This window comes from Athene cunicularia (genome assembly GCF_003259725.1).
Source record: "Athene cunicularia isolate RWA chromosome 12 unlocalized genomic scaffold, athCun1 chr12_part1, whole genome shotgun sequence".
NCBI classification, from domain to species: Eukaryota; Metazoa; Chordata; class Aves; order Strigiformes; family Strigidae; genus Athene; species Athene cunicularia.
Genome location: NW_020799116.1, coordinates 14564158 through 14577485, shown reverse-complemented (window position 1 = coordinate 14577485; position 13328 = coordinate 14564158). Strand labels below are relative to the sequence as shown.

Below are 13328 nucleotides of genomic sequence, written 5' to 3'. Positions count from 1 at the left end.
TATTTTTTTTTTTTTCAGCAACAGTCTAAATATACTTATCAGCCTCTTCTGAAGAGGTGACTGAGCCATCTCTGCAAAAGTATAACTATCCAGAAGCATATTTTGTGAGAGCTGCATAGGGATTTAGCTGACCAGGTTTTTTTAAAGTTAAAAGAAGATGTGTCATTAAATACCCATATGTAATCTTCTGTAGTTCTACATTACAGAATGAAGTTGAAGTTGTATTTTCAGAGACTTGTGTCTTAGAAAAAGAGCATCCTTTAAATATATATTTCAAATACTTCTATTTACATTCTTTTCCCAAAGCTCTAAAAAGATTAAAGTATTTTAATGTGGATGAATAAAGCTATAAAATCAAGCTTTGAGACTATGCTATTTCACAACGCTGTACAAAACAGTGGCACAGAATAGATCAAAAAATTCTTGTATTGCTGTCTCCACACACTTTTTGGCTGCTGGTCTTATTTTAAAGCTGCTCCTTTTTAGACCATCTGTTAACTTTCCCCAGACAAAAACACAATCCTGTGTTTCTCTCACTTCCAGATTCCCAATCTAAACTTTGCTGGCAGGCAGCAACAACTGAAATTTTTAATTTACTTCTGAGTTAGTGTTCAGCAGTACTTCCCATAAAACTTTCCACTTCTTAGGTGTGTCGTGGACCTAAATATATATACAATTAACAAGCCTGATAGCAGTTACTTCAGCAGGAAACTGACTGGGCCTTGATCAGGAATTCAGTGTAGTGAATTAATTTATTATTTTCTGTGTAACTTGTATATCCAGACTGACAGTTACTTAATATTTATTTATAGTAGGTGCACTAGGATGCTGCTAGAACCAATGGTATCAAAAACATGTTTAGCGGAGGTTCTGCTATTCCAAAGCGTTATTGGTTCGACATTATAATTGTGTTAGTGTCACCTTAGCAGTAGGAGGAGTATTCTGATGCACTCTGTTTTGGTAGCTTTTCTTACAGAAGTGTCACATTAATATCTTGTATTGGCATTTGGTATCTGAATCTGGTATTTAGAGACTTTGTCACCTGCCAAAGTGGTTTTGCTGAACTGAAGCATAACCGTCATGCACCGTAGTGAAAGGGGCAAAGAGAAAGATAAATGGAATCAAGCAGAAACATATGGAATCAAGCAGAAACATAAGAATCTCATATATTATGGGGTAGATGGGAAAGCTGTATAGACAAGAACAGCATACCTATAACTAAAGAGACCAATCCTCCCCCTTGATAGAAGGCCAGAAGCTGTAGATGTTGCCGTAGCAATCACAGAGAAGCTCCAGTACAACTCATGAACTTTTATATCCTCCTAAAAACTTCTCTGAGACAAAAAGTCACTCAGATTCATTCAACCTGGTTTGGGACAGACCACAGACCTACCATATTCATTTTCCCAGAAAAGGTTATTTTGAGTTTTAAAATCCAAATCAGCTTAATAGTACTAGAAAAAAACAGATGGTCATCTACTTGTCTCAGTATTTTCTTACTTTAAAAAATACTTTTTAATGTACATAACGTATGACTTAAAAGCTAGCCATTATAATTGTGACTTTAATATTTTTTGTTGCAAACAAAACGATATTAAAGAATCCAGAAAATTAAGCATACATTCTTGGCAGGGGTGGGGATGGACATGACATGGAGAGGCATGACATCAGACACCTCCCCCTCACCCCCCCCATGCTCTCAGCCTTGAAAATCTCAGTGAATAAGAAATAGTCTATTTCACGCTAAAATACATCCTGGTGGCTGTTCTAAGTTACGCTTAGCTTATTTCCCACGTTTCTGCTTCATCTCCTCACCTGCACTCTGCAGACAATAACATCATTGGTTCACATTATCCACATCACCTAAGTCTCTGACATTGCATTTTATTTGCCTTTTAACTATTTTTATATAGACTTAAAACACAGAATTCTAATATGATGCTAATGGAAGGTCCATCTCACTCAATTTACTCCCCAAATGCATTACTTCTACATTTTACATAATTACACAGTTTCCTTGAAATACTGTCTTCACAGAACCCCTTAAGTTCTCGTTCTCACTGGTTACATACTCTTACACCCCACACCCCCCCCCAAACCCACAATTATTATTAAGATATTTAAACAAATCAGGGTCACCAAGTTCAAAGCACATGAGAATTTTCTGTGTTGGGTCTGTCAATCTTTTCATAACAAGTCCAAAAGAATTGTGTAGAGGCATTTTAGTTTGGCCTCAGAACAGACTGGGGGCTACTTTGCCTGTTTCCTGAGCTCTGTGAATCAAGATGGTTCAGAAAAAAATAGAACTAGATTTTGCCAGACAAAAGTCTGTGATGTCCGAGTAAGTTTTAATGAAATTATTAAATTCTTTCTTCATACAGTTCAGAAGAATCACAATATGTTGTTATATTCCATGTTTCTCCTGTAAAATGTTTGGACCTAAGCAGCCCAGCAGTCTCAGATCAGATATTCCAAGCCATTAAAAACAGGTAACAGTTTGAGCTTTGCTATCAATTCTGCATGTAGCCACAGTGCGTACAGAGTTCTCACCAGTTTCACATTAGAAATTTCATTAACAAGCAGGTGCTACACAGCACACAGTGCGGCTAATTCCACAGCAGATTAACAACTTTATTTTTAAAAAATTATCAAATCACACTATGCTGGAAAACACCAAGAAATGTAGAAAAAATTCAGTACCTATGCTCAAGAAGTGCATTGACTACTAGATCTAAAGTATCATCTTAACCATACAGAAATCATTCGTATTACTAACAGCAGCCAAACATTTTTAGCAAAGGGTAAAGAGACTTGATTTCTTCCTCCTCCTGTTTTTTTGGGGGTCTGGTGTCTCGTTTTTTGGTTTTATGCTCAGACTAGGGCAAGCTATTAGTTTCATTAGAGTGTGTGTTACTGTTTCCTTATCATCAACTGATAACCAGTAGTTGAACATGGAGCTACTTTGTGTCAATATATCTCACCTGCCGACCATTTACACCTTCTATAATACATAGGCAGACATAGTGAGGCCAGAACAGCCACCAAAATACAGATCAGGCATAGGGCTGTGTGTCTGAAGAATCCTGACAATTATGCTTAGAAAGCTCAGGCCAATTTAGCTTCTGTATCTCCTCCTCTGGCCTGAATCACCTAGTCAGCAGTAAGTTTGGATATTAGCCAAATATTTAATAGCTTTGCACAACTACTTGCCAATATTAACATTCAGCCAAGAGCTCAAACGTTTGTGATACTACAAAAAGGTTTAAGGGAACCCCTTCCTTACAGCTATCCTCTCCAAACAATATAAAAGGACAGCTAAATGCAGAAATCATCAATCTGATTTTGGAAGTACTCAGTGGCTTCCAAACTGTCTAGAACTGCTTAGTACTATACAGCTCCCCAGATAAAAGACAAAAGCAACAAAATAGAAGAAATAAGAGATGATGTAGAAGATAACACTCCTATACTCTCCACCAGGGCTCATTTTCTGTGTTTTCTGAGACACCACAAAAGGAAGGAGATTCACAGAAAAAGTTCTATTCCATAAACACATCCTGGCAAACAGTAAGGATTTTATTAAAATAAAGGAATCATTTAAATACTCTCTTATCACAACAAAAAGCATTCTGTATGTAGAAGTCCAGGGATGCATGTGTTATTTAAAGCAGTGATCAAGGACCAGAAATACTTCTGGCACATTCTTTTGTTTTACCTAGGTTTCTGACTGCTTTAACAGTGACTCAACATGTCCTTATAAAAGACGATATTCTTTTCTTTGCATGTTTCTTATTATCTATGTTGATTTAAAAAAAACAATCAAACAAAAAACCACACTAAACAACCAGCTGATGCAAACTAGATATTGTACAGTATTGCTTCCTTTCTCCATTCTTCTGAGCAGCACAGCATGTCTTATTTTAATGATGTAACAAAAAGATAATGAACAAAACTCTGGTTCACATGGGGTTAGTGCAAGACCTGCCCTTTTAATAAAAGGGCAACATATTCTTTCTTCCTACTTACCAGACTTGTCAGATTGATCAAATTACTTCTATTAAATTACCATTTTTTAACCATAAGAAGAAAAATCACACATATCTTCCTACTACTCTACTGGTCCTTAGAAGTTTGAAAAGCAAAATATACATGACCAACATTAAAAGCAACATCATCTTCATTTAGGTTCCTCACGTGTCCTGATCCTGCATTTCTAATGTAAATGTTTTACGCTACCTGCACCGCCTGCACAATAATTTTTTTACCTTGTCAATAAACATTAATTTGCCTACTTTCTCTTGAAGTTAGTTATAAAAATAGTACATATAGAATTGTGTATAAAATAAGTTTCCAAATCTGTTTTAGTCTTGCAGGTTGTCGATGTCTGAACTTCCATCAAGGCTAAATGAAAGAATTGGCATTTATCACCTCACAGGATTAATTCATCACACCTCTCTGCCTTTCATTATTATTTCATACAAAAGAAATAGTATATGAAGCAGAAGGTAGGAATGGCTGCTGAATATGCATCTAATGACATACATGGAAAATTAAGTTGTCAGGCATTCTAATGTTGTCAGGTGCAGTGACAGCAATTAATACTTATCATGCAATCAGAAAACTCCAGCAATGGAAATATTTGCTCAAAATGCAGTATTAAAAATCATGAAAAACAAGCAGTTCTTGACTGAGTTATCTGGATTGTCAGTTATATTACTTACATATATTTAAGAGTCAACAATACCTTTTGAATTTTCTTTTATACATGTTTCAGTTTTAAAATAAGGCTAGCATTCAGTGGAGGTACATTTTTTCAATGCACTGACTTTTTCTCTTTATTGCAATGCTAGAGACATTGTAATTATTTTAAAACACTTTTAAAGCATAATATTAATTAGAAATAGGCTTTTAGTAAAAGTACTATTTGAAATGCACCGACACCTCCATTACTATGTAACTTTTAAGGTAGGTCTCTCCTTGTTCTTAACAATTTATCTCTAAGACCTCCGCTAAAATAATTCTTTCCTGCACTCCTGCATGTGACAAAAGAAAGTCTCCCTGGGGTTTCTAAGATGCTTAAGGGAGGTGAGAAATTTAAGATTTGATCTACTTTACTTTTCTTATGTCGTGCCAAATATTAAAGACATGAAGATAAATCATTTTTTTAAAAAGAGGCTTCTATAGCCAAGCAATGGCAGAATCATCACATATAACTTTCATTGGTTTTGCCAGACGAAACACTGTATCTTTATAAAAAGTTACAGGCAGTGTGTCTATCTGTGCTCGCCCGACCGGAGCAAGCACAACAAATTATCTTCCAATGCAGACTATATATCACTATCCAAATTTATTCTGATTTAACAGTCAATCAACAGAAGCAGGGATGTACAGCATCATCCTTTGTTTAAAATATTAAGCACCCACACTAACAGTGTTGTTAAGAGTTTCAAAGATGCAAAGTAAAATACCTCATTAACTGATCAAAGCTCAGTCCTGAGCTCATTGTGCCATTGTTTTGCCAGCCATCTGCTCTCTCTGCAACTTTTAACATTAAGATCCTATTTTTTGTTGGGGGGTGGGTGGTGTGAATCCCAAGTAATAAGGGCTAGAAACACAAACATTCCAAAACCCTCTCTGCACCTCTCCATTTTTTTCAGTTTCCTCAAATTTCAGGCACCATAATGACCTTCTCTGAGTACGCAGATATTTTTAAAAGCTTGGCAAGCTTTTGCCTTTCTAGAGAAAGAACTCCTAACATTTCAGTCTTTGCAGGTATGCAGGTGCATTGTTTTCTAAATTCTGTATCCTAGTCTGTATTCATTGTGCCTTCCATCCCACAATTGTTAATCACTCACTTCTTATTTCTTTCTCAATAAGAAATCTCATATATCAATGCAAGCCTGCATTTACAAACTCCAGTCTCTTGTGGAGGATTATTCTAAGGCGCCAGAATTGGGTTAGTCAGACAAACAGTATTTTTACTTTAATGACTATTAAGCAGCAGTAAAAAAATTAAACATCTTAAATTTTTACTGAAATAGTCTCGTTTGGGAGAAAAAAATAGTAGAACATGAAAGTATACACCATTCTTTAGGATTACTTAAAAATTATGCCTAATAAGAAGCACAACTTTGCTTTTCCCAAAATTTACCTGATTTGAAGGACTATTTAACAATTTACAGAAACATGGTATTTGTTAGAGATTGAATCACCTTTATATTTCAATTGAGAAGTTAGAGCTTAAAAATAAGCATGATCTAAGAAAACCTTAAAGTTTTCTAGCAAAAACTGGAAGAGCGGTCTTGGTTTTTTTCTATTATTTCTAAATTTTAAATATCTACAAAACCTACCTTTCTTCCCTTTTAAAGTAATCTGTTAGTTCTTATTTATATTTTTAAATTACAAAAGCATAATTTTTAAAGCTTCTTTACAGAGCACCTGTAACTTCAAGAGGGACATAAGAGACAGTTCTAGACATATTTTAAAACATTTTTTTTCTCTAGAAATACTACATATATTTCATTATAAAGATACGTAAAGAATCAAATTAAGACATAATGGATCATGAATCTCCATTTTTATAATTATTTTTAAAAGGTAAATAAAATAGTAGGACAAAGGAAAAAAATAACAAAAACTAAGTAAAAAATAATATATCTATATTATTATTTAAATAGCCAAGCTTCTTTTTCTTAGCTGCAATCTCATTTACCTTGCTCATGGAACATCCAAGTTGTAGAGAATAAAAAGTGAACCAAGTAGGTTGACTCACGTTGACAACTTTGTATTGCTAACTTATCATCTAGTCCACATTTCTTCTGCCTTGTTTATGATGAAGGAAAACTGAACCCTTGACAAAGTAAATTATGGTCCAAATTCTTCAGTCAAATGTGAGGTAGGTAAGGATCCTCTAAACAAAGTTTAGATCTTCTAATCAAGTTAATTCTAAATTGTATGCATGCTGATGACACTGAATTGCAATTCTGATAGAAACCTTAGTTTTTCTTATAGAAAAATTTTGTGCATTTATTTTTTCCATTCACACACTCTGGACTAACAGAACCCATTGTGAGTGTTAAGCAATGCCTACTTACAAAGACAAATATTATTGCAGAAGTTTGTTACATCTACTGTTACATCATCATGCAAGAAGGGAAGATAGATTAAGGTTCACTCCCAAAAACTGGAAATGATGAACCTATATGGAAAACTATCATGATGCTTTAGACCTTGCGAAAGAGTGCTCTTAGAATCCAAGTATTGAAAATACCATATTTATATTACTTTTGAAGATCAAACGAGATTCATAAAAATTATACTTTATTAAAATGTTTTTAATGCTTTTATATGTGTGTTTATACTAAAGACATTGCTTCAAACTGAAAGCTTTTGTAAATACTTCTGTGTGACACCTATTATCTGTCTTTCCCCTTGCTATACATAGTAGGGAGTAAGGTTGTAAGAGATTAACAATAAAAGACACAGAACAGTGTCAGTTAAACGTTCAGGAATGACAGAAGTAAAACATCATTACATTAAACAAATATTTCCTTACAAATTATGTCTGCAACAGGAAAAGACACGTTTCTGATGCATCAGGAACGTTCTGATAATGCCAAAATAAACCATGTTTTTCAAATAAGGCCACAAAGTTAGAATAACAAAAAAACTTGTTACACATGTTCATGCAACATCAAATGTCTATACTGTCAACATTCATACCAACAATCTTTGAAACATAAAGGTGTTCACCTGATAACACATACATATTAAACACACCTTTAAGACTGCAGTTACTTGTTTTAAAAATAAAACATAAGAACTGAAAATAATGTCAAAGGAAATTGATTGAATTTACTTTGAGACCTGTAAAGTTGTCTATTCTCACATAAAGTATGTTTAAGAATGTTCTGTCATTTACATTAATGTAATACTTTTCATTTCAAAATTAATTTAAAATTTTTAAGTCTATCTTGGAAGTAATCAGAGATACTTCTACCCAATAGACTACTTTCAATTGAATTCACTAAGGCTATTCACATGAATGTTATTAAACACAGGCTTATGTATTTGCAGAATAAAGCTCTTTTTCTTTTTTGCTACAAAGCTTCCATTCTCGTAAGGAAAGCAACACAATAGTCATAGCATCAGCTATTAAGACTACCTGTGTAACTTCCAGCATTTTCTTAAAATACTTAAATATTGGGATATTTAAAATTTAGCATTAAATTTATTGGATTCAAAAGTAGTAACATACATACTCAAACCATGAAACAAAAGCGTGTATTTGTGCATTCAAATGGTATGCTCATGCCAAAAAAAAAAAAAGAAACCGGCTGTGCCTCAGCCATGTTAGATCAAAGTTCTCCAAGGAACTTACAGGCTCTAAGCGATGCAAGTGATTTAGCAGATTACCGCTCCATTCAGCAAAGAATCAGCACCCTGAAACCATTAGAAGGCACTGCACTTCTGGAATTACTTTTTTCTTTATTTCTTCATTCACTGAAAAGATTGAAAAGAGTTCCCCAACCACTTAGTTGCTGGTTATTAACAACTTCATAGCACAACCCAATCTTCCACCTTTGTGCTGACACTGAACCCATCTTAGCTGAGCATAACCACACCAATTCACAAGTGCAATTTATAAATCCTTATAAGCATCTGACGTGAACATCTGACATTGATGACAGATGTTACTGTAACTGCTTTCCTTAAGGAAAAACAAATTGTCTGAGCAGATTTCAAATGAAGTCTGTGAAAGAATATAAATGAAAGCCAAGGTACATCATGACTGCCAGTACTTAGCCATCAAAAATAAACATGCTTTACACAGCAAATTGTCTTCCAGAGAAGCACCTGAGAGTACCCATTTCTTGCACTATTATTTGACATCAGTCAACAAAAAGAACTATTCTTTACCATGTCATATTCATCCACTAACCCAAATTGTTCAAAGAACTTAAGTGGCAAGAACTGTATTTAAACAATTTATTTTGAGGAAAATGACACACTACAAAATACTATTTAAGTCAAAGTCCACACCATCACAGAAATAACACAGGCCTATGATGTTTTATAAAGTTATTAAATGATTCAGGCATTGCACATACCACAGACGTAATATGTATCTTAGCAGAGTACCTGTAAATAATTTTACTGACCATAAAAAGCATTTAGTTAACAATACTGAAAGCCAAAGAAGCACCAGCACAATCTCCAATGGGATTCAACTCATATTTGACAAAGAAAAATCACTTTGTGAGAATTCCAGTACTGTGGTCTCCAAGTCCATTCAATGTATTATTTTTGCAATGAGACAATCCAAATGGAAGCCAAATAGTGTAGCCATGAGTGTGGACACAGTAAACCTCCTTTAGCAATTGGAAAGAAGTCACCAAACTGTGTTCTGTTAGCCTCTCAGAATAGTATGGCAAATAAATCAGCATTCATCCCAAGTGATCTGAGCTATGTACTTGGAGGGAAACTGTCGCACATATTACCAATGCTCTGTGCAACATATGATCTGTTGGACCAAGTTGAGGAATGGCAGAGACTTTTATTACATTTCTTTCACATCTTTCAAAATAAATTGCACATTATATCCAGCTAGGCAATCATTACAGACATTGCTTTCTTTAGAAGCTTCCCACATCAACTCCAGCGTTACCCCAGCACATCATTTTCACACATACCTATACCATTTATCTTTCACTGATCTTACTCCTTTCACCATTCCAAGGCATTTCCCATACAATTTGAGCTATTTTTTTCATATGACTTAATTCCAAAATAAATGTCTCATAATTTTCCATTTCTGTAGAATTTAGGTGCTACATTCTACATCTGCACTGTGACTTCAGTTAGAGGGATAGGATAATAAGCATGACAAGCAGTAAGAAGCTTAGAAAAAGACTGTATTTGTTGGAAGTAGGATACTTTACATAAAAAGTACACTGGTCATTAAGGAAGCCACCTGTTAGCTAGCCAGAAGCATTTCCAGTGAATGGCAATCTGCATGATTGAGTCTCTAAGAGAGTCTAGAAAAGACAGTCTAGAAAGCTGATATCCCCCTTTCAAAAACCTGATCTTAAAACTTCTCAGAAAACCTTAGGCTTTGCTAAACATCTAAAACATCAAAGGCTTCCACTCATTCAATCACAACTCGAAACCCTTAAGCATACCTCACATTCTTAGACACATTTCATCTGCCACCCTAATAGAACAGAAATTCTGACACTACAGTTCTCCCTCATTATTCTCTTTACAAATTAAAGAGATTGTAGTGATATACCACTTTCCAAACATGTAAACTGTCCATCTCAAAGTCTACACTTCTAATATCATGAAGGAATTCCAGGTTTCTGAGAAGAGAAACGGTGCGACAGTAATGGAGCCTTATCCAGAGAAGTGCTAAAACATCTTTGCTACTGTTCTCTCCTTTGTCAAAGCTCAGCACCTGACAGACTGACTCCGAAAGAAGATGAGGCTGGTGTCCCTAATTGTTACAACTACTCCAAAACAAAATCTGGCTATTTAAGATATTCCAAAGCTAGGCACTGAGAAAGCTGCTATCACTAAATGAATCATAAGAACTCCCAGTGATCAACAGTCAAGAAAGCAACAACACAACTTAAATACTACACTATCAATGTTAACTCAGAGACATTTACATTTGTGTATATAAACATTGGATATCTGTGCTTATAAAATTTCTCAGACCCCACAAATACTCCACAACCATTGCCTAAGGCAAGGGGTTTTTTGATCACACCTTACATACAAGCAGTAACAAGCCAACATGAATCCATCTTTATTTCAAAAAGATTTCTTTATAAAATCCATTACATATCAAAAAAGTGATCAATTTAAAATCAAGTGCTCTAGAAAAGGATTTAACTGATGTTTCTGCTGATCTGCCTTTGCATTTTTCTCTAATTATCACCAAGAAGCAGCAGTACTACCCAGTTCATTTAGCGAATTTAATTTCTAAGCTTTCTCTTGATCAGCTATGATCCTCAGAAAGAAATTATAATTTCATTTTGCTTTAAAGTAACTCTTGCCCTTTTTCCAGGACTTTATAGAAAATATAGACTTGTATTAATCTTGCAAAATAAATAAGTTGAGGCAACCTCATCATTGCTAAGTACAGAGAAGATCACTCAAAAACTAAAACTTACATCACAAAAATATTTTAAAGCAACCCTAAAGCTGAAGAAAGCAAATATAATCTCACAAATAAAAGAGCAGTCACATTATTAAAAAAAAAGTAAATAAATTCAGATTCAGTATCACAGACATATTTCCTAGGTGGATCTGAGTAACCATCTCCATATATATCCCAGGCATCTTACAAACTAAACTGAGAAGATAACAAATGCATCACAGTAGATAAAAATATAATAAACACCATAAGAGATACAGGTGGGAGAACATATGTTGTCTTCGGAAGTGATATGCAGGCTGGTTGCCTCACCCTCTTTGAGGTGTGAACAACCCACTCTTCTGTTAGTCATCCTTCAAAGGTCTGCAAGAGTCATCTTTCTAAAGCAAGAAAATCACCTTAGGCATTCTTTTACAAAAACACGCATGCTGAATAGCTAATTCTCTAAATATCAGGTATATTTGACATTCTAAAATGGTTGAATGTGCTTACTTGATATTTGGCTGCTAAGAATATGGGCAAGCCCTTCCCTTGCCACCTTTCTACAGCCTTCAGAGCAGGCAAGAAACAGGAGAGGCAACAGGCATGGATAATTACATCTTACTCTACAATTCATCAGAATTTGACCACTAGTAGGTTAGGGGAGTTGAAGAACCACCCATAGAGTACAACAGGTGGTAAAATGAATCTCCTCCAAATGCAGCTTAACCACAAGAGAGAGTATCATAACTATAATGAGTATAATATGGCATTCAAACACTAACAGAAGATAAAAGGAGGCCAATGCTCAGGAAGACCAGACACACACACTTTCTAAGGCAAGGAACTCTATTTTGCACAGTAGGATGGGAAAGAACAGATGTCTCTACATGCCAACTTTCTTATTCATGCTTGGAAAGGATGGAAACCATTTCATCCACCACCTACTGGAAAAAGAGATGCATCTTAGTTCAAGACAGAAGACACTTTCTATTCATAAACCCATCTTCATGGCAGAGGAAGAAAAAAACCCACACAATTAGAAAGTCAAAGCACGTGATCCCATTACTAGAATAAGGAAGGAAAACAAGACCGTATCATCTTCCACATTCAGGAATACACCATATCAACCTAGGCACCCCACTAACTGAGCAGGATTAAAATAGGAGCTATTTAAAGATAACGGCAAACAAGTCTCCTCCAAGCCTGTCTAAACACACTTTCTCCAACACAGAAATTGCCTTTCAATCCTCAGTACTAGCCTTCAAAATTATTTACTCAACTGTTTTCTGGAGTCAGTATTTTTACCATCTACTCTCTCAAGTAAATGGCATTTCTGAGAGAATGCCAAGGAGAGTCCACATACTCGCTTCCCCTTTCACTGGCAAGACAGCTCCTTCCCCCTGCATTTGAAATTCTAGTGGTGATAAAAGAAAATGTCTATTTGAAGACATAATACAATAGAAGCAGCACTACAAAAAACAACAAATAAGAAGTCTCTCAGTTCTTAACTGGAAGATCTACCCCACCCTGGGTGCACTTGTAAGAGATGCAGCACGGAGTTTCTCCATAGTTTAAACATGTAGTTTCAACTTGAGCTGTGAAGCCGTAAGCCTGAGGGACTGCCCTTATCTCATTAATCCTGTGGAAGAAGAATCTGTTTCCTTTCACTCAGGACAAAAAGTCACTCCTCCTTCCCCCCCAGTTTCCTCTAGGAAAAGTGAAATTGCTAACTCACCTTGGTGCCTTTGGAAACTGTTTTACAGAGACCTTTCAAACAAAAGTCACAGGAGTGGAAAGCTTTCTTTTAAAGCACCGAAGAGATGTGGAAAGACTTATCTTCACACACACACCCCCTTAACACAGCCACCCACGAAGCCAAGACTTGGACTGTAAATTTCGTGCATCAAGATACGGTAACAAAGCTTTCCCCACAGAAACATTCCTTAAGGGAACGAGAGAAACTTACCATTACACACTCCCTGTGTGCAAAAACAGACCCTGCAAAGGGTCCTTCTCCTCTTCGCATCCAGGGAGCGGGAGCAACGGGGGAATGCCCTGCCCAAGCAGATGAGACCGCGAGGACACGGCGGCTGCACGAGCCTTCGCTCTGACATGGAAAAGGGGTAAAGAAAACCCCAGCGGCGAAGCACGACGGCAGCGGCCTGACCCCGCCAGGCGGGGCGCGGAG

The 13328-nt window shown here is 35.8% G+C and overlaps 1 protein-coding gene across 12 annotated transcripts in view; it reads right to left on the bottom strand.

The window, feature by feature from the left end:
- ERC2 (ELKS/RAB6-interacting/CAST family member 2) overlaps positions 1-13328 on the bottom strand; it is a 532940-nt gene that overhangs the window by 517884 nt on the left and 1728 nt on the right. Inside the window, exon 1 of one of the 12 annotated variants that reach the window (XR_003399298.1) lies at positions 13107-13322. The exons of the other annotated variants lie outside the window; for them this stretch is intronic. The gene's annotated coding sequence lies outside the window, so the exon portion shown is untranslated. Of the gene's footprint in view, positions 1-13106; positions 13323-13328 lie in introns of those variants that run through there. 12 annotated transcript variants of the gene reach the window in all.